This window comes from Lepidochelys kempii, chromosome 25, assembly GCF_965140285.1.
Source record: "Lepidochelys kempii isolate rLepKem1 chromosome 25, rLepKem1.hap1, whole genome shotgun sequence".
Lineage (NCBI taxonomy): Eukaryota > Metazoa > Chordata > Testudines > Cheloniidae > Lepidochelys > Lepidochelys kempii.
Window position 1 is genome coordinate 16,896,137 of NC_136404.1, and position 27,296 is coordinate 16,923,432.

The 27,296-nt window shown below is 44.0% G+C and overlaps 1 protein-coding gene and 1 long non-coding RNA gene across 16 annotated transcripts in view; one reads left to right on the forward strand and one right to left on the reverse strand.

Moving 5' to 3' along the window:
* Positions 1–27,296, reverse strand: part of GATAD2A (GATA zinc finger domain containing 2A) — a 114,012-nt gene that overhangs the window by 80,476 nt on the left and 6,240 nt on the right. For 2 of the 14 annotated variants that reach the window (XM_073323956.2, XM_073323944.2), the window contains exon 1: positions 12,517–12,833. The exons of 4 other annotated variants lie outside the window; for them this stretch is intronic. The gene's annotated coding sequence lies outside the window, so the exon portion shown is untranslated. Of the gene's footprint in view, positions 1–5,224; positions 5,983–10,462; positions 10,661–12,516; positions 12,836–27,296 lie in introns of those variants that run through there. 8 more of the 14 variants (XM_073323959.2, XM_073323954.2, XM_073323960.2 and 5 more) reach the window with 6 other exon arrangements.
* Positions 11,574–27,296, forward strand: part of LOC140903137 (uncharacterized) — a 36,210-nt gene continuing 20,487 nt past the window's right edge. For both annotated transcript variants that reach the window (XR_012156161.2, XR_013635030.1), the window contains exons 1-2: positions 11,574–13,137; positions 20,229–20,411. This is a non-coding gene — a long non-coding RNA (uncharacterized LOC140903137). The remainder of the gene's footprint in view (positions 13,138–20,228; positions 20,412–27,296) is intronic.

Genomic DNA, 27,296 nt, shown 5'->3' on the forward strand with positions numbered 1-27,296 from the left:
AAGAGAAATGCATACATAGAGAATTTAGATTGGGCGGGGTGGAAGAGAAAGAGGGATGAGGATGACATCTTCACATTGTTAACCACCTGAGAAATTAAATCTGATCATCAGGGTATCAGGTAAGTAGAGCTTTCACAATTTTTGGAAGACAGGTGAAGGAAAGACTTCCTACCCATCCACTCACACAATCAGATCTAAGGCCAGAGTCCTAAGGAGAAACAGAATAATGGAATAATTAATATCTTAGATGTTTGATAGCATGATCTTGTTTGAAACCTAATGCATAAATAAAATGTGTTTAAGTCACCAAAGTCCTACTGTTGGTACAGCATATTCACCTCAGTGGACATTAGTCAGCTATTAAAAAAACAGAAAAAAGAACAAGTGAAATGGCAAGTCCATGTCAAATATAATTCTACACAGAGTGCCAACCTAATACTCACTTCATCGGATGACGTGAGCTGTAGCTCACCAAAGCTTATGCTCAAATAAATTTGTTAGTCTCTAAGGCGCCACAAGTACTCCTTTTCTTTTTGCGAATACAAACTAACACGGCTGCTACTCTGAAACCTAATACTGTACCCACCATCACCAGATATATAATCTGTTACTCACTATCCGATGAAAATGAAAGATAAGAATTGCAGGGTGATATTTTATATTAAATGTAATAGGTGGTTCTTATGTGTATGTATATACTTGATACATAAACACATTTATGTGGTTCACAGTTCAGTCCAAAACATTATTTGCTGCAAACTTATTAAAACATGAAAGCTTTTGGTTTACTTCCTCCTCTAATTCTAGGAAGTGTCTTAAAGCCTGTCAGTCATGTGACTTTCTGCAATGACCTATAGATTTATCCATGTTAGTTTGTGACATGACTGTCTAGTGATGAAATTAGTCATTTTTATATTGAGACTGTATGAATAATCATTGGCAAGAGACCAAATGATGTAGATCATATTCTAGTCTCCATAAAGGCTTTGGAAGTCCTCAGTATTAACATATATTAGACAAGGAAATTGACTTCTGATGATGAAGCAGCATAGAAAGTGACAACTGCTAGTGCAGATGGGATGGCACTGTTTTCAACAGCATTCTGTAATGGTGCTGGATGTGGTTTAGTCCCATCTACATTAATGGGAAACCCATTTTCAATATTGGTTGAGGGAAAGCGGATGCTGATGACCATTGTCAGTAATAGATCAGTTTTCTGATGCAAATGTAACTAGGGTGTTCATGAAAATATTGGTGGCTCACATCATATTAAGACTGAAGTCAGCGAAAAGAGTAAATTAAAATAACCAGACATCACCCAATTATAATTTCTTTCTCAAAGCCCTTCCCAGATTTATTACTGAAAGCTAACTTCTACAGGCATTGTGAGTTCTGAGGAATTAATATCTGTCCCTGTCTTTTGGCTCCTTCTCCAAGTCAAGTCAGAGGCAATTTCAGTACTGCTGGTGACATCATAAGCAGTTCCCTCCTCCCTCCACAGATAAGCTACAATGTAGCCAATTACTTAAGCAGAGAAAGAATACAACAATTCACTCCTCCTCTCAATTATCCACACTAAACAGAGGGTTCACTGGAAATAGGGAGGGAAGGAAAAGTTACTCTGCACTCACCATAATTGATCTCTAATCAAAGACAATATTTGTGTGCACCAAATACATTCCTTCTTATATTTAAAATATCCTTGTTTGGAAGGGCTATAAGAACAGTGACCACAGCAGTCATTTTAATTGTGTGGTGTGAAGGTATCCATGCTAAACACACACATTCTGAAATACTCCGGTCACACAAATTTCTGAAGCAAGTGGTTCTACCAAGTTTCTCAACAGTTAGCTCTATTAGGGAATGAAAAAATAAGATCAATTGATTTTCTTCTTGGGAAAATCAGTTTAGAATATACATTTCTAGACTTCCCTCCAGCATTCTCTAGATTTATTCCTGTAGTTAACTGGTGCTAGACAGTTTTCACTCTGGTGAAAAAAAAGTAGCAGGGAACAGTACTGTACAGCCTTACTCATTAACAGGTATTTAAATGCAATAAGGTGGTCCTCTTAAAAGAGTTAATTTTAACCAGGAACGCTGGAAATTAAGACATAAAAATAATCTGCACAGTAGAAGTCCACGTAGTGATAGGGCTCAGCCCAATCATGAAGAAAAACAAAGCTCAGTGTGTAGGCTCCCACTTAATTCTCAACTCCTCCAACCCCATATCTGAGCTGCTAGAGATGCAGTGACACATACAGAGCACTCCCTCCATGGATGCCTCTGGTTAACTGGTGGGCTTCAGTGTCTCTCCCAGATGCAAGAATTGTATAATGAGGCAGTAACTTCAAGGGCTTGTCTATAAGGACTAAGTAGAACTGAAATTAGGTCTGAATTTAAAATGAATTAGTTATTTTGGTTCAAGTTTCCATGTAGACAAGCCCTAAGTCAGGGATGATCCTCGGAGCACCAACAAGAACACAAGACCCCAGGTGTCTATAGACTGCTGTTTTTCAGTCTGGAAGAGATAACGGATCCCTCATTAGTTGCCTCCAACTCCATCTAACAATTACTACAAAACCATCCTCTTCCAAGTGCAGAAAAAGCAAAGCTTTTCATGCTGAACTGAAGCTAAAGCCCCACATCAGCTGGAAAGATACATACACCCCCATCCCCAAAAGAAAAAAAAGATTCAAGGGATAATGCAGTGAAGCAACCTTCTCTGAACACTACCCAGAAACAGTGACAACGTCTCACTTGGGCCCGTGCAAGGAGAAGTTGCAAAGGAGAGAGAGACACAACTAGCGCATCTGTATCTAGAATTCTTGTTCAAAAACAAACTGTTTATCTTTTCTGTCCTTCTGCGTGTTTGTGGATAAATTATGACTACACACACACACACACACACTACTTTAAGCCTGTAGACCTGCAGTGATGCAAAATGTTAATTCTGTTGTCTTTAAATAAGGGAACAGCCAAGGCTTTCTCACTAATCAACAAGACTTATTATTAAGTAACTAAACAGATTTCTGGGTAGATTACTTCTTTTGTAGAAACAGCACAGGGGTGGGCAAACTACGGCCCAGGGGCCGCATCTGGCCCTTCAGATGTTTTAATCTGGCACTCGAGCACCCACTGGGGAGCTGAGTCTGGGGCTTGTCCCGCTCCAGTGCTCCAGCCGGGGAGCAGTGCTGAGGGCCTGCCCCGCTCTGCGCGGCTCCTGGAAGCAGTGGCATGTTCCCCCTCCAGCTCCTACGTGTAGGGGCAAGCAGGGGGCTCTGCATGCTGCCCCAAATGCCATCCCCACAGCTCCCATTGGCCAGGAACAGTGGCCAATGGGAGCTGCAGGGGCAGAGCTTAACGGCTGAGGCAACACACAGAACCGCCTGGCTGTGCCTCTATGTAGGAGCCAGAGAGGGGACATGCCACTGCTTCCGGGAGCTGCTTGAGGTAAGCGTCGCCCAGAACCTGTACCCCTGCTGCCCGCCCCCCCCCCACCTGCTGCCCGCCCCCCCCCCCACCTGCTGCCCCAGCCCTGATCTCCCTCCCGCCCTCCGAACCACTCGGTCCCAGCCCGGAGCACCTTCCTGCCTCCCCAACCCATCATGCCCTGCCCCACCCCAGAGCCCTCACCCCCCTCACACCTCAACCTCCAATTTCATGAGCATTCATGGCCCGCCATACAATTTCCATACTCAGATGTGGCCCTTGGGCCAAAAGGTTTGCCCACCACTATAATAGTAACAGGAAAACACACAGTGGATGCTACAGATTCATAGATTTTGAGGCCAAAAGAAACCATTAAATCATCTAGTCTGACCTACACAGGCTACTGAATTTCAGTTACCCCAGTACTGAGCACCAAGCTTACGTATGATTAAAGCATACATTCAAGACAGACAAATTCAAATCAAGACTGGATACAAGATATGGTGCATGGACCACTTTCTTTGATAGTCTGTTCCAATTATTAATTGCCCTCATTGCTAAAAATGTGCACCTTATGTCTAATTTGAGCTTGTCAGGCTCTCACTTCCAGTCATTGTTTTGCCTTTCTCCTCTAGACCCTCCAAGAATTTGCGTTTCCTAAAACTATAAATGAACTTGCCATCTTATGAGGTAAATTCATTAAAATCTGTAAACAGGAAACAAATTATATTATTAATGATTACTAGAAAAATAATGAGCTAGTGGATCACAGGAAGTGCATGCATGCTGGCAGGATAAAGATTAGCTACCCATATCTTCATGAAATCATTTATTTAAAAAAAAAAAAAAGTAGTACTAGATGGAATTTTTGTTCCAAACAGTACTTTGCACTTCTATACTGTAACACCTGAAGTCTTTTATAGAGAAAAGTAGGTATCATTTTCCCCATTTTACAGACAAGTTAACCAAGGCATGGAGAGGTTTAAGCAGCTTGCCTAAGGTTATATAGCAATTCAGTGGCAAAGCCAGCAAGAGAACCCAAATTTCCAAGTTAACAGTCCTGTGCTAAACTAATCCATAAACTAGCCAGTTTTCATGATTATCCTTCATTTTTGACATCCTCTAGGATTGTAGTTTCTTTATTATAACGGAGAAGCAGGTCCTAAGGTCTATAGTCAGGTTGTCTAACACTCTCCATTAGAGAAAATTCCAGAGCCTTTGGGGAAGATGTGGGGGGGGGGGCACCATGGGAGGAGGAGATGGTTTAACACCTTCATTGTTTGTAGCAGAGACAAAGAACATTTGGTAGAGTAAAAGCCCTAGCACCAGAGAAGAGAATTTTCTTTATCCCATGCTATTCCATTCAGGTTTAGTCAAGAAATAAACTTCTGAAAGTCACCGTTTCCTTTTTGTTGCTTGATATGATGGGGGTGGGAAGTTTACCAGAATGCCATAACAACTGAATTTTAACATTCTAATCTAAGACTGGGCCCACATAGCCACCAAAGCAGGGGCAGCAGCAAATAAACTGCTTACCTGGTTTCCAGTGCAGAGACAGCTTCTCCCGAGTGTGATGGGAGTAGAGAAAGGGCAAGGCCATGTTCCATCTGCCTCCCCTTCCCCTCCGCCCAGTCCATTTCCCCCTCCTGCCCCCAGAAGTCATGACATGGGGAAAGAGTTCCCTGCACCTCCTCAGAGGAGGTTGGCGGGGGTGGGGGGAGAAGAAAAAGACAGGCTGTGCTCCCCACCTCCAATTACCCCCTCGACCATTATATATATGGGCTGTTATACACACCAGATAACAGCTGTCTTCCATCGTCAGCTAGTTTGTCCTGCATTCCTGAAGGCTCTGTGTTCAAACCCTTCCGAAGATGCGTGATCAGGGTTGCAGGGGGGATTTTTTACAGTTGCACATGACATTTGTTCTTACTTTTTTCCTTTAGCCCATTTGAGACACCTGGGGCCTGATATGCAAAAGCATAGAGCTCTAATAACTGCAACTGAAGTCAATGGGAGCTGTGAGGCACAGCACATTGCGCAGTAAGGTAGTGTGGTCTGGAGCAACAAGCACAGAGATAGGAGTCATGAGTTCCTAAATTCTAATCTTGGCCCTGCTTTTGAGTAACTAAGTGGCCTCATGCAATCTCTGTCTCAGTTTCCCCATCAGAAAATTAGGGATAATACTCTTAACTCATACTGTTGATACTAATGTTTGTGATGCATTCAGATATAGCAATAAGTGCCCTAGCAAAGACCATGAAAAAATAAATAATTATGTATTCACTGCAGGCTCTGGATGGCATGCAGTAAATAAGGAAGGGACCACCAATTGAATGATGAGGATAAAAGTACTGAATAGCTACCTCATTCCCTGAGCATGGTTCACCCTATGCACTGAATGAGGCAGGGGTCCTGTGGAAAAACTGGTATGTGATCTTATAATTAAAGACTATATCACAACACATTTGCATGAGGGAGCAGAATTAAGGTCGTCCACACAACCTAAAATCTATCATTTCCCAGGTTTCAAGTGCTTGACTTTGAAACTAAGTAACATTCTTAACACAGGATTTTATTTTTTATATAGTCAATGTGGCATGGTGGAACAAACAAAGCTAGTGTTTCAGTGAGAATACATACAAATCGCAATGTGTTATCTGGTGTCCCAGTTATGTTCTCCTCAGTACTGGTTTGTACAGTAACTCCTGTTAATATTAAGAAAGTTACAGATGCACATCAACAGAATGTAGTCTCAAATATTTAACACTATACTAAGGCAAAGTTAACTGCACTTTTGTCTCAGGAAGGTTACAGGATCAAGTCTCTAGGGAGGACATGCACTCATTTTCAATGTTGGTGAAGAGATGCAACATTTCTGGGGGAGGGTGGGATGTGTCACTGTTAGACTCCAGTTTAATGTCTTGTTTAACAGGCAGATTGTCTATTTCCAATAGTGTCCAAATGTCAGTTAAAGACAACAGGGTGCTGATTTAAAGGGATGAGAGCAACATTTCCTCACCCAATTTTCTAATATCTAATGCCGTGAGGGAGCTACTATATTACGCTTTCCACACTCCTCTTGCAAAACACTGAGATACCTCAAATATGAAAGGCATATAAAAAGCAAGTTTTGGGGTTCCCCCAACCAAGTCTAAAAGCAAATCTACTGTTTTCATAAAGGTAGGGGCAACACTGCTAATTTTGGCTTTGTGAACACAGAGAAAGTGTTTGGGCCTCTTTAGAAATATTAGTTACATCACACCAAGAATTCACAAATATCCAATATGCTTGTCACTATCACTGGGTTGGTTTTTATTTTGTTAATTAATGACCAACTCTCACCCCAGTAAGGACACTGCCCCCAAGAGTCCCCGCCACCAAACTCAAACAGCTTCACAATCACCATTTATTCAACCTTTATTACCTCCTAATAAAAGCACACTGAGATCCTTGTTTGAAAGATACTATACACATTCAAAATGTTTTCTGTCTTGCTTTTTTGTTATGGGACTTATATAATATGTTACGCTAATTATATGGGAATTATAGAAAGTTTGTACTAGAAGGTATCTATATTGAAAAGATTTCCAGGCATGAGTGTCCAGTATATGCCATATAAATACCCTACAGAATTTGTAACCCTCCTCACACAACAGTTATAAAAGCCCCAGCTATAACATCTTGTGAAATATTAGAAAAGCAAGCATATTGTTTCCCTCAGATGGATATGTTACATAAGCATTAAAAAAAGTATCCAACACCTGGGATAGGATCTCTTTATAAATATATTTTTTTAAAAGTGCTATAGTTATTTTGATTTATAAATTAGACAAAATGTGCTCATGCCCAAGTCTTTTAACATGCATAGGTGAAACAAGAATTATTCAATAATATGCCCCAAGTAAACAGATTCAGTATCCCTACAAATGTTTTCAGCACCACAAAACAAAACTACTATAATGTTCTCCACTGGATCTACACATAGGGAATGGTGATGTTTTCCAAGGGCAAGTTAAACACAAAAAACTGACACTGACCTACCCATGAAGTAAAATTAAACTGCGTTCGAAACAGCCACCCTGTTGTCTCAGCCTGACTTCTAAATTTCTCAAGAGGGAGTCACCGAGGACTCTTCCAGTTGCCTAGCAACTGCCTTGGGGACCTCACAACATGGACACCATTTCAGAATGCACAATGTGCCATAATTCAAACAACTTTAAGTTCTCAAATCTGGGCTCATCACATTTGTAGTATTTTAATTTTCACAACTAACAAGTCCCACTTACAATTTTCTGCTTCATTTTATTTTCTTTAGCACTGCTGAAAGATGCCATTAGCAGAAGTTCTTAAAATTTATCCACAAAACAGGTAGAGCACAATTAGTGCATTGAAAGCCCTCATACTGCCCTGCCCATTTACATGAATTCTAGTTTAGACGGGCTCCCTTGGGAGTTAGGTTTATGGAGTTTAAGGCCAAAATGGACTATTAGATCATCTAGTCTTCCCTCCTGTAAATATCACCAGCCATTAAATTTCATTCAGATACCCCTATCCTGGACCCAATGATTTTAGTTTAACTAAAGTTTTTCAGTTCTCAGGAAACTAAGTTACCGTGTGCCACAGGCAGAGAACAGATGAGATCTAGGTATCACCAAAGCCTGAGGCCCCTGAAATGGCAGGGAACCGATTTGGAGAGATATGCCCAGATGATCCTCTGCACGATAGGGCATGGATCGCCTGCTACGGAAAAACAAAACAAAAATGCCAAGGCCTCTGCCAATCTGACCTAGGAGAAAATTCCTTCCTAACCCCGAATCATAGAAATCAGGGTTGGAAGGGACCCCAGAAGGTCATCTAGTCCAACCCCCTGCTCGAAGCAGGACCAATTCCCAGTTAAATCTGGGGATTGTTATGAGCAACCCATAACAGCCTGATATTTAAAGAAAGAGGATTCTCTATGCCATGCAAGAGCACTGGTCAACTCCATCAAGTGTCCAGTCTCTGCCTGTGTCCAATTTCTGATACTTCTGAGAAAGGCAAATAACCCCCAGAACACATCTGATTCCATGTGCCTGGGGAGGCATCCTTCCTCACTCCTGTAGGTGACTGGCTAAAGCCCTGGAGCATGAAATTTGATCTTAATGTAAAGCTGCAAGAGTTATGAGCTTGTTGCAATGTAGGCAGTCTTGTCCTTCCCACCACAGACCATGAAGGAAGGGATGAACTGGAAGATTCATAGATTCTAAGGCCAGAAGGGACCACTACAAACATTCACCTGAATTAAAAGCATATATCGTAAAATATCAGATCTCACTTTAAAGACTCCAGATGAAAAGCAGCTCAACTTCCACATCCACTCAATTCTTAGTCTATATCAGAGGTTCTCAAACTGTGGGTCAGGACCCCAAAGTGGGTCCCAACCCCATTTTTATGGGGTCACCAGTGCTGACTTAGGCTTGCTGGGACCCAGAGCTGAAACCCAAAACTTCAGCCCTTGATGGCAGGGATCAGGTTACAGTGCCCCCTCTCCCTCAGAGCAGTGGGGCTCAGGCTTTGGCCTCCCCTCACCTGGGGCAGTGGGGCTTGGGTGGGCTCCGACATCAATTCCGCACCCTCCAGGGTCATGTAGTAATTTTGGTTGTCAGAAGGGGGTCACGGTGCAATGAAGTTTGAGAAGCCTGGTCTATATGATGAAATCAGCAAAGGTGCCAGTTGCTATGTATATGGTTGTCCACTCAGAAGTGATCTTAGACTATCAGCTCAGTTCATGTAGGACTCTGAGACATTAGATGATAACCATATTCAACTATTACCGCGTTAGCTGGATTTGAACCAACTACTTTGAGGAGATGCCAAAATTAGATCAGTGGTAATCACCAGAGAACACCTGCAGATCACTAAAGGAAGTTGCAGAGAGCCACAAAATAGCTGCACTGAATTGTGATGTTTAGCAAATAATGCAGTACCTGTACATGATGTTGTTGCATTACACATTGATGTAACAACTTAACTCGGCAACATAAGCCTCTTTTCTTACTCTCCATTCTCAAATGCTAGGAAGGAGAGGGTTTTCCCCTCTCTTCCCATCCTACACCACCTGATAGCTACCAGCTACGAATAATCTCATGTGACTTGAGCATCACAAGTCGACTATCATATGCTAAGACATCCAGTCTTCCCAGTTCTCAATACATAACTCATTATATTACAGTCTATAGTCCAAAGACCAAAATACAAGAGCTGGGTTCTATTCCTACCCCTGCCACAGACTTCTTGTGTGATCCTGGCAAGTCACTTAACTTCAGGGTTTCTCAATTTGCAAATGTTTGTGAAGTGCTTTGAGATTTACACATGAAGAATGGTATACTAGTATTATAAAATATCATTCAGGTATATTTAATTCCCTGTAGCCATATATATCATAACCTGTGATAACTAAACATTTGAGTCTTATGCTGGAGAGAAGATAGCAAGCGTGAACAATTTTTCCCCCCACCAAGCTGTCAGATTGATAACACTTAATACAGTCACTGCTTATACTGCAACATGCATGTAGTGTTGTAGCCGTGTTAGTCCCAGGATAGTGTATATTGTACTGCAACTTGGCTTGTCTGTATTCTCCCTGTCTTTCATGCCAGAAGGTGTCACTGTGGCACCACTTCCACAAGAAGTGCAGCAGGGACTCCCAAATTTATATTATGTACCATTTCTTAATACAAAGTCAGTCGCATGGACTGCTCATTCATGGTGACACAACACCCCTGTGTCAACTACAGCATTTGCTTACATGGAAAAGCAATATTCTAGAAGTATTTAGTGTTTTTCCATCTGCCTTTAACATACTAACTTGGGGGTGGGGGGTTCTCTCCTTTCCCATCTGTTATGTTCTTCTTTTTCTCCCTCCCCTGCATGCACTTCTCTGCCACTTGGCCCTCTTTTCCAACTGCATACACTTCCCAGTTTCCTGCCCCTCCTCTTCCCATGCACATGCTTCCCTGCCACTCTGAATCCTCTTCTCCCCCAGACACTTAACTCTTTTCTCCTACTGATGGCTGGTAACTCCAGTGTCATTGGTGTCTCTCTTGTCCCCAAGGGTAGCTCACTTCCTCTCTTCCTGTGCAGCAGTGGTCTCCAGTAGAGGCAGCAAAGCTGTCGTCTCACTTACAGCTGCGTTTATAGGCCTCACTGTCCTTCTTTGCATCTAACAGAGCCTAAACACCTGTAGAAGCAGCTGGAAACAAGAATTAACACCATGTGCACATTTAATCTTGGTCAATGGACCAGTTTGAGAACTTCTGACTTTGGAAATGGGAGTCTACTGTATGGAAGATAAAAATGGAAAGGGCAGGGGTAGCTAGAAAAACACAAGAGAAAGTAAAACCTAAGTGAATCACTTAGACTTTCATATGAGAGTCTAAAGGCCACAGACTTAGCATGCATATATGTATCTAGGTCTGATCTGATTAAAGAGGGGAAAAGAAAAAACAAACAAAAAAAAACACAAAAAGATAAACACTCTAATGAACAGTACCAGAGGGACTCACAACACAGACTACCTCAGTGGTTTTGGGCAGGTGACTTAGTCTCTATGCCTCAGTTTCTCCAAAAAGGGATAATAATGCCTCAGGAGAACTTAATGTTTGACTTTGAAGATGTAACATATTAAGTACTAGCCTTCCAAATCCACCTCACCCTCCCCAGCAAACCTTTCCATAATTAATATAATTTAGAGCACTTATAAATAAGGAGGGTTCAGGGAAATATCCCCTTTAAAATTTACTGTATAAGGATCCCCCACACCTTCACTATTCATTATGTAAAGGATATGACCAATACAGACATCTAGGCAATAAGCCTATTTAAAAAAAAAATTTAAAGCAGCAGCTGTAGATCCATCTAGTCATTGCTGATCCATTATAGGTAGAAAAATCAATAGAGATCGCCTTGAGCAGCAAATTAAACTGAAAAACCCACCCTAAGGGGGAGGGTTTATAACCAGGAAGGGGAATCTTTGGCACGAATGTCTAAACTGCAGGCAAAAGCCTTGCCACCCTTTTGCCGGTTACACCTTTAGCAGCAGGAAGGACAGTCGAATGAAACAAGGCGAGGGGAGGAGGGAAAAAAAAAAAAAAGAGGGGGGACTCTTATTCTGACATGAGATTCAGTCTGGCTGCCAGCCGGGTTAAGTGCCACGACTGGGGCTCAACCAAGACACACAAATATGTCCACTCGCCTCCCCCTCAGCGCACCTTCCCCACCCTGAAGACCACTCCCCAACCCTTTGGGAGCTTATACTACACTTCTCCCAAGATAGGAGGAGGGACAAAGCAGCCACCCCGTTACTAACCCCCCCCCAAGAGACCGCAAACTGAAACGCACCCCACTTCTCAAACCACGCCTCCCCCACCCCCACTCCCACGCAAAATATGCGCCCACCCTCTAACAGAAGAGGCAGATCTGAGTCGGACCATTTTAAAATCGCGCCGTTCAAGGCAGTGGGCTTTCCCCTGCATCCAACTCCACTCCAGGCTCTTTCCAAGCCGGGAGGGACAGTGTGTGAGCGTGTGATGGTGGAAGAGGAGGAGGAGGAGGAAGAGGAAGGAGGCAGGGTTGAAAGCCTGTAGTAACTTTCCGAAACAAATGCTTTAAAGGCTTTTTAAAAAGCCCCACAAAACCCCAAACCATGATTTGCACCCAAACCAACCGCATTTTAAGACTCTCTTCCTGCCTGGAATTTTGGACCGAATCATACAGTAGAAACTTTTCAGGCACCCTGGAATTGCAACTCCCTAGTTTCTCTTTTATGGCCCCCACAAGCAAAGGTACAAAAGTGTTTCCTTTCCAAAAGTATAAATTAAAAAAAAAATCCAAGGCAGAAATAGTTAAATTTTAGCAGTCGGACAAGACTTTGCACTTTCCTCAGGTTAACGAGGGCTGGCTTTAGCCCCTTTATATTTGGGGAACGCTCTCTCCAGTTCCCTAAAAGCAAAAGGAGGGGCATCCATACCAATTTCCTTTTACAAATAACTTCTATTCCCTCCTTCCCCCAAAATAACCCCAATAAGAACTTTGAATCGGTGAACTTACAGTCAGAGGCACTACCCCGTAGCTCCCCACAGATCCTCACGATATAGATCCTTTTCTAGGATTAAATTACTAGTACCCCGAGGTTTTTGTGCAGCCGGGGATCCCTCACTAATCCTCTCCGCGGCTGCTCCCCTTGCCAAATAATGCGCTTCTTACACATGGAGTCGCGGCGTCACTCCTCAGAGCATGCGCACCGAGGCCAGCACACTTTAGCCCATTACTAGCTACCCCCCAAACACAAGGGAGCTCTTAATTAGCTCCAGCCATGCAGCTGGAGGCTCTTGCTGGGTGCCGGGACATATAGAGCAGCTGGGGGTGGAGCGGGTCGAGTTTCCGGGCAATGGTGGGCCAGGTCTGTGACCTGGGGCACCATTGGCAGAAGGGGTCAATGCACATGGCACAAGAACAGGGATTGGCTGGGGATTTGTGAGACGCCAAGGGAGGGGTCGAGATGGGTTTTAAGGAGTTGCTGCCTGCAGCAGGGGAGCGATTTCTCCTTTTGCTACGTATGCCTTTGGGCCACGTGGATAAGTAGCCCAGAGGAAGAGGAGGGTGCTGCTGGTAGTGGATTCAATAATGCTACTAGCCGGCCAGCCCTGGCAGGAGCTCCACGTGTTGGGGGTGAGTATTACAGTGGAGCGGTTGCATCCGTTCTGGTTACTAGTCTAATAACCAGGCGAGGTTTGCAGCCCGATTCCCTTTCCAGTGCGACTGCAGTTCGGGGCTTACTCCTAAATCCTGGGCGGTCGTGGCGCTGCTCAGGGTTTGGTGTGCGAAGGTTCACTGCTACCTCCTCTCCTGTTGAGGCAGTATGGTCTAGAACCCCAGCCACCCCGTGGCTTTTTAGGCCCCAGCACCTTACTGTCATGATGTGAGATTCTAGCTACAATCTATTGCAGGAGTCTCAAACTCAAATGACCGTGAGGACTAGTACATTGGCCCGACAACGGCACCACTGACCCCCTGCACTGCCCCACCCCCACTCCACCCCTTCCTTGAGGCCCTGCCTCTTCCCTGCCCCCATTCCAACCCCTTCCCTGAAATCTCAACCCCAACTCTGCCCCCTCCCTGCCCCCAGGGGGTGTGAGGTGCAGCAGGGGGTTGGGGTGCAGGAAGGGTGCAGGGTGTGGCAGGGGGTTGGGGTGCAGGGTGTGGCAGGAGGTTCAGGGCAAGGGGTTGGGCTTCAGGAGGGGTGTGAGATGCAGCAGGGGCTCAGGGCAGGGGGTCGGGGTGTGGGATGTGGTGCAGGGCTCAGGTTGGGGTGCAGGAGGGGTGCGGTGGGGGCTTAGGGGAGAGGGTTGGGGTGTGGGGTGCAGCAGGGGGTTCAGCTGCAGGAAGGGTTCAGGCCCAGCGTGCACCGGGGGCAGGGCAGGCTCCCTGCCTGCCCTACTCCCAGAACCTGGGGGGGAGGTTGCACAGGGGTCTGTGTGTTGCCCTGGTGGCTCCTCCAGGGACCTCCCCCGAAGCTCCAATTGGCTGGGAACGGGGAACTGCGGCCAATGGGAGCTTCGGGGCAGGTCCCTGGAGGAGCCGCCAGGGCAATACACAGACCCGTGTACCACCACCACCTCCTCCTCCTCCCCCAGGTACCAGCCATTTCCCCAAGCAGCGTGGGGGCAGGGCAGGCAGGCAGGGAGCTTGCCCTGCCCCCGCTGTGCGCTGGGACGGAGCTGCTCTAAGTAAATGCTGGGGGGGCAGGGGTGCCGCGGGGAGCTGGTGGGCCACAGAAAATAACACCGCGTGTTCGAGACCCCTGATATATTGGGCTACCTATTCCTGTGTTTGACTCCATGGTCTGGCCAGTGTAGCCTTCCTAGGCTTCCACCACCTGTGCCAAAAACTTCCCAGTGCTTCATGCTGGTGGAGCTTAACGTTTGGACAGCCAAGCGCTGAGATCTACCTTCTTTCCCCCTTTCTTAGTAGCCTATAGCCAACAGCCCTGAGGCAAGTAGGTGGTACCCTAGACCAGGAGCAGTCTTACCAAAAAACAAATCGTGTGGTGGCACGGGGCCCCCAAAATGCAGGACAAAATAGCTGACAACCCGCCCCTGAGTCCCAGCCAGCGATGCAGCAGGGTGCAGACAGGCTGTCTGCCTGAATGCTGTGGCCCCATGCCGCTCCCAGAAGTGGCTGGCTGCTGACACGTCTCTGCACGCCCCTGGTGGCGGGAAAGGCGGCTCCGCACACTGGCCCGGGCAGCACAAGTAGACCCGCTGCCCCCTTATCACCTAAGGGGCATGCAGAGATGTGCCAGCAGCAGGGCTAAGGCAGCTCCCTACTTGTGCTGCCTCCCTCGCTTTGCTCCCGGAAGCAGCCAGCATGTCCCTGTGGCCCCTGGGAGGAGGCGGGGTGTCTCTGCATGCTGCCCCGAATGCCGAATCCGCAGCTCCCATTGGCCGCAGTTGCTGGTCAATGGCAGCTGTGGGGGCGGTGCTTGCGGGCAGCAGCACATGGAGACCCCCTGACTCCAGCCACAGCTCCTAGGCAGGAGGGGTGTGTGCACCAGTCATTTTGGGAGCTTCACCACCCCCTTGCTCCCCTCCTGCACTCCAACCCCAGCCCAGAGCCTGCACCCGAGCCTGCACCCCAACTCCCTGCCCCAATCAAGGTACCTCACTTTATTTTCATATACTTCCTATTACTTAAAATATAGGAGAAGGATGAAGAAGGGGAAAAAAATGAAAAATGGGAGAGATAAAAGTGTTGGTTTTCTTGGCTGGGTCCCAAGGGGGGCCCCCAAAAATGAAGCTGTGCACAGGGCCCCACTAACCCTAAATCATCCACTGCCCTAGGGCTTTCCTTATTCTCTCAGCCTCTGGTGTTGGGGGATATGGGGTGGCAAGAGGGGCCTGGGTAGAAGAGCAAGAAAGGGCTAGGATGGTCATAGAGGTAGCAAGTTTCTCTTCAGGTCAAGTGGGAGAGACTCCTTTTGGTTGTAGATCTCAGCAGAGGTCAAGGAACGAGTAGTACTAGTACTCTGATACCTCACCCTGGATTGAGGGGGATAGGACTACAGCTGCTCCTAAAGCTGGAAGTTACTTGGAAGCTAGTATATAGTTTGCTGAGGACACTCTGGGCTTTGCCAGGATTGAATTAGTTTTATTATGCCACAGGTTGGTGTGGTATTAGAAGCTTGGAGGCTGAGGTCCAAAAGGTTGCTGGTTCACATAATCTATCTGTACATGTGCTGCACAGTACAATTCCCCCAACACAGAGAACTGATAATTCTGGATAGAAAGAGACTAAAATTGCCTAGCTAAGTTTGTTTAGTCTAGCAAAATGATGGCTGAGAGGATATGATTGCTCTCTCTCTCTAACCCCCTCATCCCCACACACTCAAACACCTAGGAGGGAAAAGAGATTGCTAAATGACAATGATGGCACAAGAATAAATGGCTATAAAGTGGCCATGAATAAACTTAGGCTGGAAATTAGAAGGCTTCTAATCATCAGAGAAGTGATGTTCTGGAACAGGTTTCCAATAGGAGTACTGGGGGCAAACAACATAACTAGCTATCAAATGGAGCCTGATACAGTTATGAATGGGATATGACAGGTTGCCTATGATAGCTGAGGACTGGACTAAGTGACCCTGGAGGTCCGTTCCAGGCCTCTGTAGGCAACCTACAGGATGCAGAGTCCTATCACAGAAAAATGGACTTGTGCAAATCACTCAGTCTCTAGGTCTCAGTCACCATCTATAAGACCAAGAAGGAAAAGACTTGGACAGCATCAGAAACTGAAATAGCTTCCCTGTTGTAAAGGAAGCAGCAACTGGGTTGATGGGAGGCTAGATATGAAGACTCCTATACCTAAGAATCTCAACATGGCCCAAATTACTGCTAACTGGAATTCCACACTGAGTTCATTCTGTCGTAACTAACAAAAAGCAGCCTGACAGATCTTTTTAAATACCTAGAAAAATATATCTGTTGTAGAGTACAAAATGAAGCTGCACCCTTTAGAAAGGTAAAGACTAGGGTGCCCTATTCAGTATGGAGGGAAGAGGTCCCACCCCAATTAACTTGCCCAGGATCTACATACACAAAAGGAAATCATACTTTTGAGTTGGCTTTATCTGTGTGTATGTTTACGATTCCTAATGAAGATCCTTTGACACACTATTGTGCCACATCTTAAGGCTGTCAGGTAGATTCAGGTGGGTCAAGTTATTACTGGAATTCCAAACTGGCTATGTTGCTGAGCTCTCTAACTTGTTTCCATTACTTAACCTTTGATGTGGTCCCTGAGAGAGACTCCAGGTAAGAATCCTCCTCTTTGCTAAATCAAAGGTAGCTCAGTGAATGACCTAACTGGCCCTGAGTTTGTTTGGTATGTTAAGGGTTCTGGCCAGATTATAGCTGTGATTCAGGACTACAAAAGAAGGGCTGTGATTAATAAATCAGCTTTTGGATTGTTACCAAGTCATTCCAGAGACTTGGATTTATCTGGTTTTGCCCTGGATGGGCATCTATGTTATAACAAGCCAATGCCAATAGGGATTTCTTGTGCAGCCTCTGAAAGGCTGCAGTTCACCTCACATCTAGACTAGGCTGTTTTTTGTGGGAGCTGATCTGTTGCCTGGAAGCTCATCGCCTTAATGGTTCAGAACAAAGTAAGGCAATGTTGAATCACTTTTAGCAGCAAATATCTTGTTAGGGTTTCTGATTGGCTTTGGAAGAATGAGGATCCTGCCCTCACATTCAAACCTCTACCACAGTATTTCTTTTAAAATCCAGGTGAGGCACTATATTGTGAAAGAAAATGAGCATACTGTAGGAGTTTGGCTGGCTACTTTCACCTCTCCAAGATAATGGAGTACTGACCTTTGCTTGTCAGGCCCTGAATCCAATCTGAGCATTCTCTTGGCATTTGTACTCTGCTGTGCAACCAGGGCCTTACTTCCATTACCATGTTAAGGTTACTAGGGATATGCAGAAAGACTTTTCCTCTGTCTGAGGTGTGGTGCTTTTTAACAGTTTACTGGTTTGTCATCCTAGTACTCCAAATGGGAGTGGCCTTCAGATCTACAACTGTATTATGCATCTGGGGGGGTTGTTTTGAGTGCTTCATTCTCAGGGGGTGGAATTGTTCTTGTTCTGTTGTTCCATAACACATTTGAATATAGTGTCTATCTAGTATGACAAAATGAGTTGCCAGCTCTCTCTCTCATATCCCTGATTCTAGGAATATGGTGTTTTGATGATTGGCTGTTTGAAGCAGACAGATTCTCATAGTGATGGCAGGGATACTGAGTAAAGTTTGGGTCTCTCTGTGGTCCGGCCTCTGCCTGTGGATCACATCCTGTAATTTATAGTCCACATAGAGGCTCAAGTGCTGGATTGTTTCAACAGCAGCACCTTATTTGCCAGCAGCGTCCTCTGTTTCCCAGGCAGCTGGGTATGGGGAATCTTGCAAAAGGTTGTTATCTGAAGAATGGGCTAGATCAAATCCTCTTTCAAAAGATTCATTGCCTTCTCATTATAAAACAACATGAGGACTTGGGAGCATATCGGGAAGGCTACAGCATCAGAAGTGGAGAGCCTCTTGTTCCACACAGTATTTACAGCAGCCATCTGACATTTTCAGGGTTTGAAACTTGGCAATGGGACCAGTTGGATGGCTTGCCTGGAACCTTATTGCCCAACAACCATTAGTTGGGGATCTGCCCCTTCTTCCCTCACCATCCCCCCAAAAATGCCTCCACAAAATAGACTAAGATTCCAAATTCAGTGGGGCACCTCTGCTAACAAAGGAAGAAACTGTGCCTGGTCGGTCTGGGACTGGAGGCTTATCTGCTTATAGAACTGGCACGAGGAGGGCTTGTTTGTCCTGCATGAGGATGGATGTCTGCTGACACTTTCATCTAATGGCAGTGCTCCAGAAGCCTTTTGGCTCTTCTTGGCTGCTTCCAGGTGAGCTTTAGTCCAATGCATTTTAGACTGAGGTGGTAATGTCTGCAGTGGTAGCTGATTTGCTGTAGGATGGTCTATGTTCTGGCTTTTGGTAGCTGGGAATTAAATTGCTGTAGTGTGTGTCTGTGCATCAAGAGGGATTGAGTAGAGGAGAGAGGATTTCTTTTGGTAGCTGTATCTCTCCATGCCCAGGATCTGTGGATGCAGTACTGTATTATGGGTGCACACACTAGTGGTGGAGCAGAAGTACATTTGCACACCATTCAGATGTGCGAGGGATAAGATAGGACCAGCTCCTACCCTTAATATATTCTCTGATAGAAGAAACTACTTAGTGATGCGGTATGGAGATCTGTTGGTTAAGCTTAAAAGACTAAGTGGTACTCAAACAGATGTATTTGTGGCAAACCTGGTGTGGCCAAAACTATTGCCATGGTTCATAGTAAGAGCGATTACAGAATTAGTAAAAGTAAACTAAAATAAAATGATCCAGGAAATCCAAACTGCAATTGGGGTGGCTTTTTGAAATATGACATTGTGTATGACTGCAGAGTTGTTCCACATTGTCTGGGTACAGATTTACAGATGGAAGAGAACACTTTTGCCTATCTGTATGCTGATGAACTTGTGGAGGTGAGGTGTGCCAGCTAAGTGATAGGCCAGTGGCATTTAGTAGGTAATGATTTGAGAGTGGATGTAGTTCAAGTGCAGCTACTATTGGTGTGGGAGGCAGGAGGTTGGTCTCCCTTTGATAGCAAAGTTCAAATCCTTTGTCAGATGCTGCTGTGGAGATGGAGGATTCTTTTCTCAAAGTGGGGTGGGAGGGTCCTTCAATCTTGAGACATGAAGAAAGAGTTGGGAAGCAAACTAGTACTGGAGTTTTTCAAGTAATCCCCACAGCTGACAAACCTTTAAAAGTTGTGCTGGTATTACAAATATTTAACCAATAAAGTTGCAGCCTGCTGCCATTTAAACCACAAATGATGTGTGTTGTAATTTTGTTGTACTCTTAGCAAAAGCAAAATACCAGTGCCACAGAATAGTGTGTGCCTGGGAATATGTAGACAAGGTGCAGTAACTCACTCACAACAGATCTGTGCAGGCTGCTGAAATGATATACCTCCCGACACTGACTTATGTGTAAAGTTCTATGAAACTACTACTAGCAAAGAGGAGAAATGCTAGAGCTTTAACTAAATCTTTATCTACCATATACACATTATGTAATATATATTTATATTTTTGGTACACAAATTTATAGTTAAATATAACCTGTTATTTTTCAGACAGTATCTTAGAAAGAAAAAAATTGGTAAGACTTAAGAGATGGCTAGTGATGCAAAATTTCTTATAACTGTAAGAATTCTGCTGGTCCACATTGTGTTTCTCCCATCTCTTTCCCACGTGCGCCCCCCCAAAAAAAGCTAGAACTACTTAGTTGCAAACAGCACAATAATCTGACACTTGAAACAAGGGTAGTCACAGAGGTGATTAATTACCCCGGCTTCTCTAAGTATCATTTAAATAACTTTTCAAGTGTGGGATGGAGGAGAGTGTCACTCTCCTGCATTAAAGAAGTGTCATTCAGGAACACACATTAGGTGTCCTAAATATCCAAGCTGATTCTGAAAAATTTCCTCCTGGCACTACTATAGTTCCTGATCATGCCAAGTCTGTGGTCACACCTACTGAATATTTGGGCACCTGCATGATCAGTTTGAAATTGCCTCACTGTCATGCAAGCAAGTAAACAGTGTTGTATCTACTCATGAGCCTTTGTTTGTGTTTATCATCTAGTATGCTGACAGACCTGGAACTTCTAAATAACTGCAAGAGTTCTTTTCAATTTTGCCCACAAAGGTTAGTTTGTAGCTTTAAACAAAGCTGTTTATATGGGCACTTAAAAATACATGAATAGATTCTTCATGCCTGGAGCCACACTGCCTTCCTTGCCTTTATGAACACCAAGTAGCGAGCAAGGTCAGTACGTGTAAAGACCTAAGTGGTGCAAAAAATGTTTCAGTAAGTGATGCTTTTCCCTGTGTCAGTAGCCAACAGAAACTGAGCATGGTGCTGGAAGTGCCTCCTTTCATAGACTTAGAGCTAAGGTGTTGACCCTTTCCCACAATCATGGTACTTCTCAGAAGATTAAGGATCTGTTGCTCCAGTATCCTAGTCAAATATCAATTTGCGTAACTATGCTCTCTACCTGCCTCAATTCCCTCTGTAGCTTCAGTTTGAGAAACTATTCACTATGTCCAAAAATATGTGGTTTTAAAGTTTCATAACAGAGGTGTTTGCATTTCAGTGGTGATGGAAGTGATCTTTATTTAAAAAGTAAAATGACTTGGGATCTTTCAGAGTGAAAGATGATAGAAATATGTGAAAAGAGAGCTTCTGCTTAACCTGATGGGGGAAGGCACAAGGACTTTGTCACTCTAACAGTTCCCTTCATGACTCGTGTGATGTGGTGCCTTTAGAGAAGAAATATAAAAGGATAAGGAGCTACAGGAATAACTTTGATCCCATTTTTTGTTGAAGTCTAAGTTACTGTGATAAGTATCACTTGACCACATAAGTTTGGTTACTGTAAGCCTTCAAATAAAATGAGCATTTTAAAACACCAGCAGTTTGAAGAGCTCAATGTCTAGCTTTAAATAGGCTTGAATCCTGCAAAATAGTGTGTAAACAAGTATTAAAGTTAGGCTTACACTGGTCTGAGGTGTGGTACTAAACTATCATCTTCAACAAATGTCAATTTTCAACAAAACCCAGAGCCTAATAAATACTTATTTTTAATCAAGTTTTTAAAAATCACTCTTGATGTTAAATGAAAATACTTCTAATATCTGAACTTTCACAATAAACAAAATCTTCCATATACCTTTGCCAGTTACTGTGCTGCAACGATGATTGAGGAACAAATTTTTATATAGGTACAGTTCCTAAATCTGAACTATAATCTGATAGCACAAAACTATACAGAAGCTATTTTAGTAAGCAACACCTGTATATTTTTCCCCAGTATCTTTGTTTACTGTGTGTGTGAAAGCAATGCCAGCAAAGTATTACCTCCCCACTCCTCATCTGGGCCTCAATTGCTGTGTTTGTACCTAACTGAGTACACAGTAAGGTGTGGACAAACAGGAGAATGAAGTCTGAGACAACCATCAGAATTCCAGAGGTGAAATTGGCAGGTTCTGGGTCTCACTAGGTGACAGTGTTCTGCAGAGGAGGGTACCAGCTGCACTTCATTAATTACTCTTATGTGGACTGGTGGGTGGCCCTTTCAGTGTTACCAGTTAGGCTAATGAGACAGAAGCAGGTGGGGGGGGGCTTTTGGGGGGGGGAATTTTAGGAAGAACTAGAATTAGCAGCAGTAAGCTCAAGTTGATCTTTATTCTAAGATGAGGTGGAACAGTTTCACTTATGAATGGGGCACAGATGCACAGGATAAAAGTGGCATACATATTCTGTTCCAATAATCAGAGCTGATGCAATATGATCCAGATTCCTGCTAAAACTGAGCATCTAATTAGGAAAGCAACGTGGTTGCAGCTGGAGCCATAAAGTCTTGCTATTAAAGGGCATTCTCCCTAAGGTCTTTCCCTAGTTCCAATTACGAATACTAACGTGGCTCTTGTCAACTTGAGCAGTAGCTCTCAACCTTTCCAGACTACTGTACCCCTTTCAGGAGTCTGATATGTCTTGCATACCCCAACTTTCACTTCATGTAAACTACTTGCTTACAAAAGACCTAAAAAGACAAGTGTCACAGTACACTACTACTGAAAAATTGCTTACTCTCTTTTACCATCTATCAGAACAGAAATTGTACTCAAATTTCAGTGTACAGTATACAGAGCACTATAAAGAAGTAATTGTAAGAAATTTTAGTTTGTACTGACTTTGCAAGTGCTTTTTTGGAGTAGCCTGTTCTAAAACTAGGCACCTATCTAGATGAGTTGATGTACTCCCTCAAATACAGTTCTCAAACAGGGATCCGAGGCCCCCTGGGGGGGCTGCCAAATAGGGCCAGCTTTAGACTCACAAGGGCTCAGGACAAAAAGCTAAAGCCCTGCCACCCTGAGCCCCACCACCACCAGGGCTTGACGGTGAAGCCTGAGCAGCTTAGCTTTGCGGAGGGCCCAGGCGATTGCCATGCTTGCTACCCTCTAATGTCAGCTCTGGCTTTTATATGCAGAAAAGCAGCTGTAGTAGCACAGGTGTGCCCTGGAGTTTTTAGGGGGGGCTCAGAAAGAAAGGTTGAGAACCCCTGCCCTAGAAGACCTCTGCATACCCCCAGGACTATGTGGATCCCTGATTGAGAAACCCTGAACTATGCTCTAGCACTTCATCCTTCTCACACCAATAACTCTACCATTTGGTACACCCTTTCACCAAACTGTACCTGGAACTTCTTGCTGTAATGATAGAGCAGAATTAAATAGTTGGGGAAATCTGGAAAGGGTGTATGGTTTAGGTAAAGCCTAATACATTGAAAGGCAGGTGCTCTGAATGCTGTGACTTCTACAGAAAAGTCTCTAAAGTACTGACAAGCAATGCTAATTACCTTATTAAATCCAGGATACTCTTGCACATCAGAGCTTACACTTTCACAAGCCCTTCAATAAGGAAAGGGACAGGATGGCTTAAAGGAATGGTGAAAGATGTTATGGCTTTCACCATTCAAGCCTTGTGGATGGTAGGGGAGCAGATGTGATGTATCTTGACTTTAGTAAGGCTTTTGGTACTGTCTCGCATGACCATCTCACAAATGAACTAGGGAAATACAACCTCAATAGAGTTACTATAAGGTGGGTGCTTGACTGGTTGGAAAACCATTCCCAGAGAGTACTTATCAGTGGTTCATAGATGGAAGGTCATATCAAGTGGGGTCCCATGAGGATTAGTTCTGGGTTCTGTTCTGTTCAATATCTTCATAAATGATTTAGAGAATGGCAGAGAGAGAGTACACTTACAAAGTTAGCAAAGGTTTCAGAGTAACAGCGGTGTTAGTCTGTATTCGCAAAAAGAAAAGGAGTACTTGTGGCACCTTAGAGACTAACCAATTTATTTGAGCATGAGCTTTCGTGAGCTACAGCTCACTTCATCAGATGCATGCCGTGGAAACTGCAGCAGACTTTATTTATACACAGAGAATATGAAAAAATACCTCCTCCCACCCCACTGTCCTGCTGGTAATAGCTTATCTAAAGTGATCATCAGGTGGGCCATTTCCAGCACAAATCCAGGTTCTCACCCTCCGCCCGCCCCACACACAAATTCACTCTCCTGCTGGTGATAGCCCATCCAAAGTGACAACTCTTTACACAATGTGCATGATAATAAAGTTAGGCCATTTCCTGCACAAATCCAGGTTCTCTCACCCCCTCTCCCCCCTCCCAAAAACCACACACACAAACTCACTCTCCTGCTGGTAATAGCTCATCCAAAGTGACCATTCTCCCTACAATGTGCATAATTAAGGTGGGCCATTTAGCAAATGATACTAAGATGGGAGGGGTGGCAAGTGCTTTGGCGAATAGGATTAAAATTCACAAGGATCTGGAGAAATGGTCTGAAATAAATAGGATGAAATTGAATAAGGAAAAATGCAAAATACTCCACTTAGGAAGAAACAATCAGGTACGCATGCACAAAATGGGAAATGACTGCCTAGGAAGGAATACTGCAGAAAGGGATGTGACGTCCATAGTGGCTCACAAGCTAAATATGAGTCAACATTGTAACACTGTTGCAAAAAGGAAACATTCTGGGCTGGATTAGCAAGAGTGTTGTAAACCAGACACAAGAAGTAATTCTTCCGCTCTACTCCATACTGATTAGGCTTCAACTGGAGTACTGTCCAGTTCTGGATGCCAACATTTCACCAATTTGTCCACATCTTTCCTGAAAGTCCAGAGAAGAGCAACAAAAAGGAGTGAAGGTCTAGAAAACATAATTTGAGGGAAGATTGAAAAAAATTGGGTTTTAGTCTGGAGAAGACTGAGGGGGCACATGCTAACAACAAGGACCACATCCTGCATGGATTCAGAGTAGCAGCCATGTTAGTCTGTATTCGCAAAAAGAAAAGGAGGACTTGTGGCACCTTAGAGACTAACAAATTTATTTGAGCATAAGCTTTCGTGAGCTACAGCTCACTTCATCGGTATGCATCCGATGAAGTGAGCTGTAGCTCACGAAAGCTTATGCTCAAATAAATGTTAGTCTCTAAGGTGCCACAAGTACTCCTTTTTATCCTGTACGGAGGTTCTTTATTGCTGCTTTTGAGGCCAATAATGAACATTTCCACCTGAATGCATTGTTCTTTGTTGAACACTTTGTACTCAAAGATTTAATTTTTCAGAGAAATGTCCATTCATAATCCACTAACAATCCAGCATTTATGCACCTGTGTTCAGAGATTTGGGACGTAAATAGAGAACCTGATCCTGCAACAGAAAATCTGAGAGAGCTGGCAATTGGAGCTCCCACTCTTACAGGCAAGTGCTCTGAGAGCCAAATGAATATAACCAAGCTGCAGCTACATTCATCGCATGGACCTTATCTTTTTTGTTCTTTGTGATCCTTTGAATATGAAGTAATGGAGAAAAGATATACACAATACTGTCAGGAATCCATAGTTCTTGCCAGGTCTGGAGCAAAAGTGACTGTACTTTGCATCCTCTTTCATGAGGAAGAAGCTCCATTTGTGGGTTACTCCATCCCTAGAAGACAGACATTACGATAGTGTCCTTGAGGGACTGAGTGGGCTGGTTGGTGTATTTCCTTGCTGAAATGTCTTCTTTTTCAGCAACATGAAGAAGCAGAGGCAATGTTGGCCCTGCACTGCAGACACCATGCCTAAAACCTTGACCATCTCCTGACCAGACTAATATACTCCCCCACCTATGACTGATGTAGCAAATGATTCTGGACTGATCTGCTCCTGACGTGAAAGAGGCTTTGAAAGTCCATCAGATTGTATGGTTTCAATACACTTGTGAAATTTTGACTCAGGATCTCACTTTGAATTGAAATTTTTCAGATGTGATCCCTTACAGGCTCAGAGTATGTCACCAGTGAGTGTCCTGAATCTTTAGGACATAGTTGCTATTCATTCCATGCTGGCATTGTTGCTAGTACACTATCCTTAACCAGACCTGCAAAAGCCTCCATTAAAGTCTAGCAGTCTGTCATATAGGGTGCAGGAAGGCATATCTCCTGAAGGATCTTGCTGTATTGTGACTGGTATCTCACAAGCTATTGATTTCTGAATATCTTGGAATGTGTGTGTGTGGGGGGGGAAATGTTTTTTTTGGGGGGGGTTGGAATGAAGAACTGCTCCTAAACTGTGAGGTGGTCCTAGGATTTATGTTCAATCCAAGGGCACCTTGGATCCTTAGTAGAGATGATCTGTGGTAGCAGCTAGCCACATTTGCCCATAGAGAGTCCAAAGAAAGCACTCTCTGTACTTGTCAAGAGTTCTGGCCATACAGAACATTAGATCTGGTGAAAATGGGTGTCCTATCTGTAGAAATCCCAAGAAATGCAGTCAGATGTAACTCAATTTTCTTCTTTCTTCTGGAGTTCTTTGAATACAATGACTTTGAACAAGGCATCAAGCTTTCTTCTTTGCTAAAAACATTGCTGGCTACAGGCAGTTTGGCTCCTCAGACTGCACATGTAAAGTATTCTTCTGATGTAGGGATTAAAAACCATACATCATAAAACAGGACATTAATCTGAGCAGTGGAATTGTTGGTTAGTGACCGGCATAAGTGTCAAGCAAGATGGGGACAATCTGCACCCAGACTTCCTATTGGGATCATTCTTGTAATGCTACACCGATAAAAGTAGCAAGATGAAAAATACAAGGATAACCTTACAGTAAGTTAGACACAGAACTAAAGTCAAGTGTGGAAGTCTCGCAACAATGCAGAATAACTAGTACAACTCTACATATGTCAGTGCCTTTTAAGGCACAACTAAAGAGGGAGGGACTTTCTGACAATGACAGGGAATTGAGGAATGGTTATGATGTAGTTCCTTTTCTATCCTTGAATATTCAAAGTTATGAAGGGGCATATGCAAGGCCTCAACTATCTCTGCTTTTTAGAAGGTTTAGACTAGATGTCAACATTGCAAACACATCCCAAGTAGGGTGACCAGACAGCAAGTGTGAAAAATCAGGATGGGGGTGGGGGGTAATAGGAGCCTATATAAGAAAAAGCCCCAAATATCGGGACATCTGGTCACCCTACTCCTAAGGGAGAATCCCTTCTCACAGATAGCATCACTTAACCTCGATTTAAAGTCATAGCAATGAGTGTGTAGTTCTGTTGATGTGAGATCTGGGTTCTGTCTCACTTCCTATATTGTTTTGGGTCAATCACATAACGTATGTTTCCCCACTTGTAAAATGGGAGTATATTTTCCCATTGGGGCAGGCTTCAATAACAAATTGTAAAGAGCAGAGAGTTAGTGAGTGTACACAACTCAAACTTCTAGTTCCCTCAGCCATCTGTACATCCCCCTAGGCTAAAAGGGGCATCTTGGTTGAGAAGCTGGCAGTGTACTTGCTGCAGCTATTTCTACTAGAACCTTTGTTTCCTAGGGACATTAGGAAAAGGTTCTTAATCAGTATGGAGTACCTGGGAGACTGAGTTGAATGCAATTATCTTTTCTATGCATCTAGAATCAAACCTCCTTTAAAATACACAGCAACAGAGCTTACCAAAAAAATGGACATGTCAAATCAAAACCACTTTCTTCCAGGATAAAGCTGTGCACTGATCCTTAGGGAATACTATTTCCTTGTCTGACTTCAACCTCCAAACTATTCTGGATATAAGACTCTAA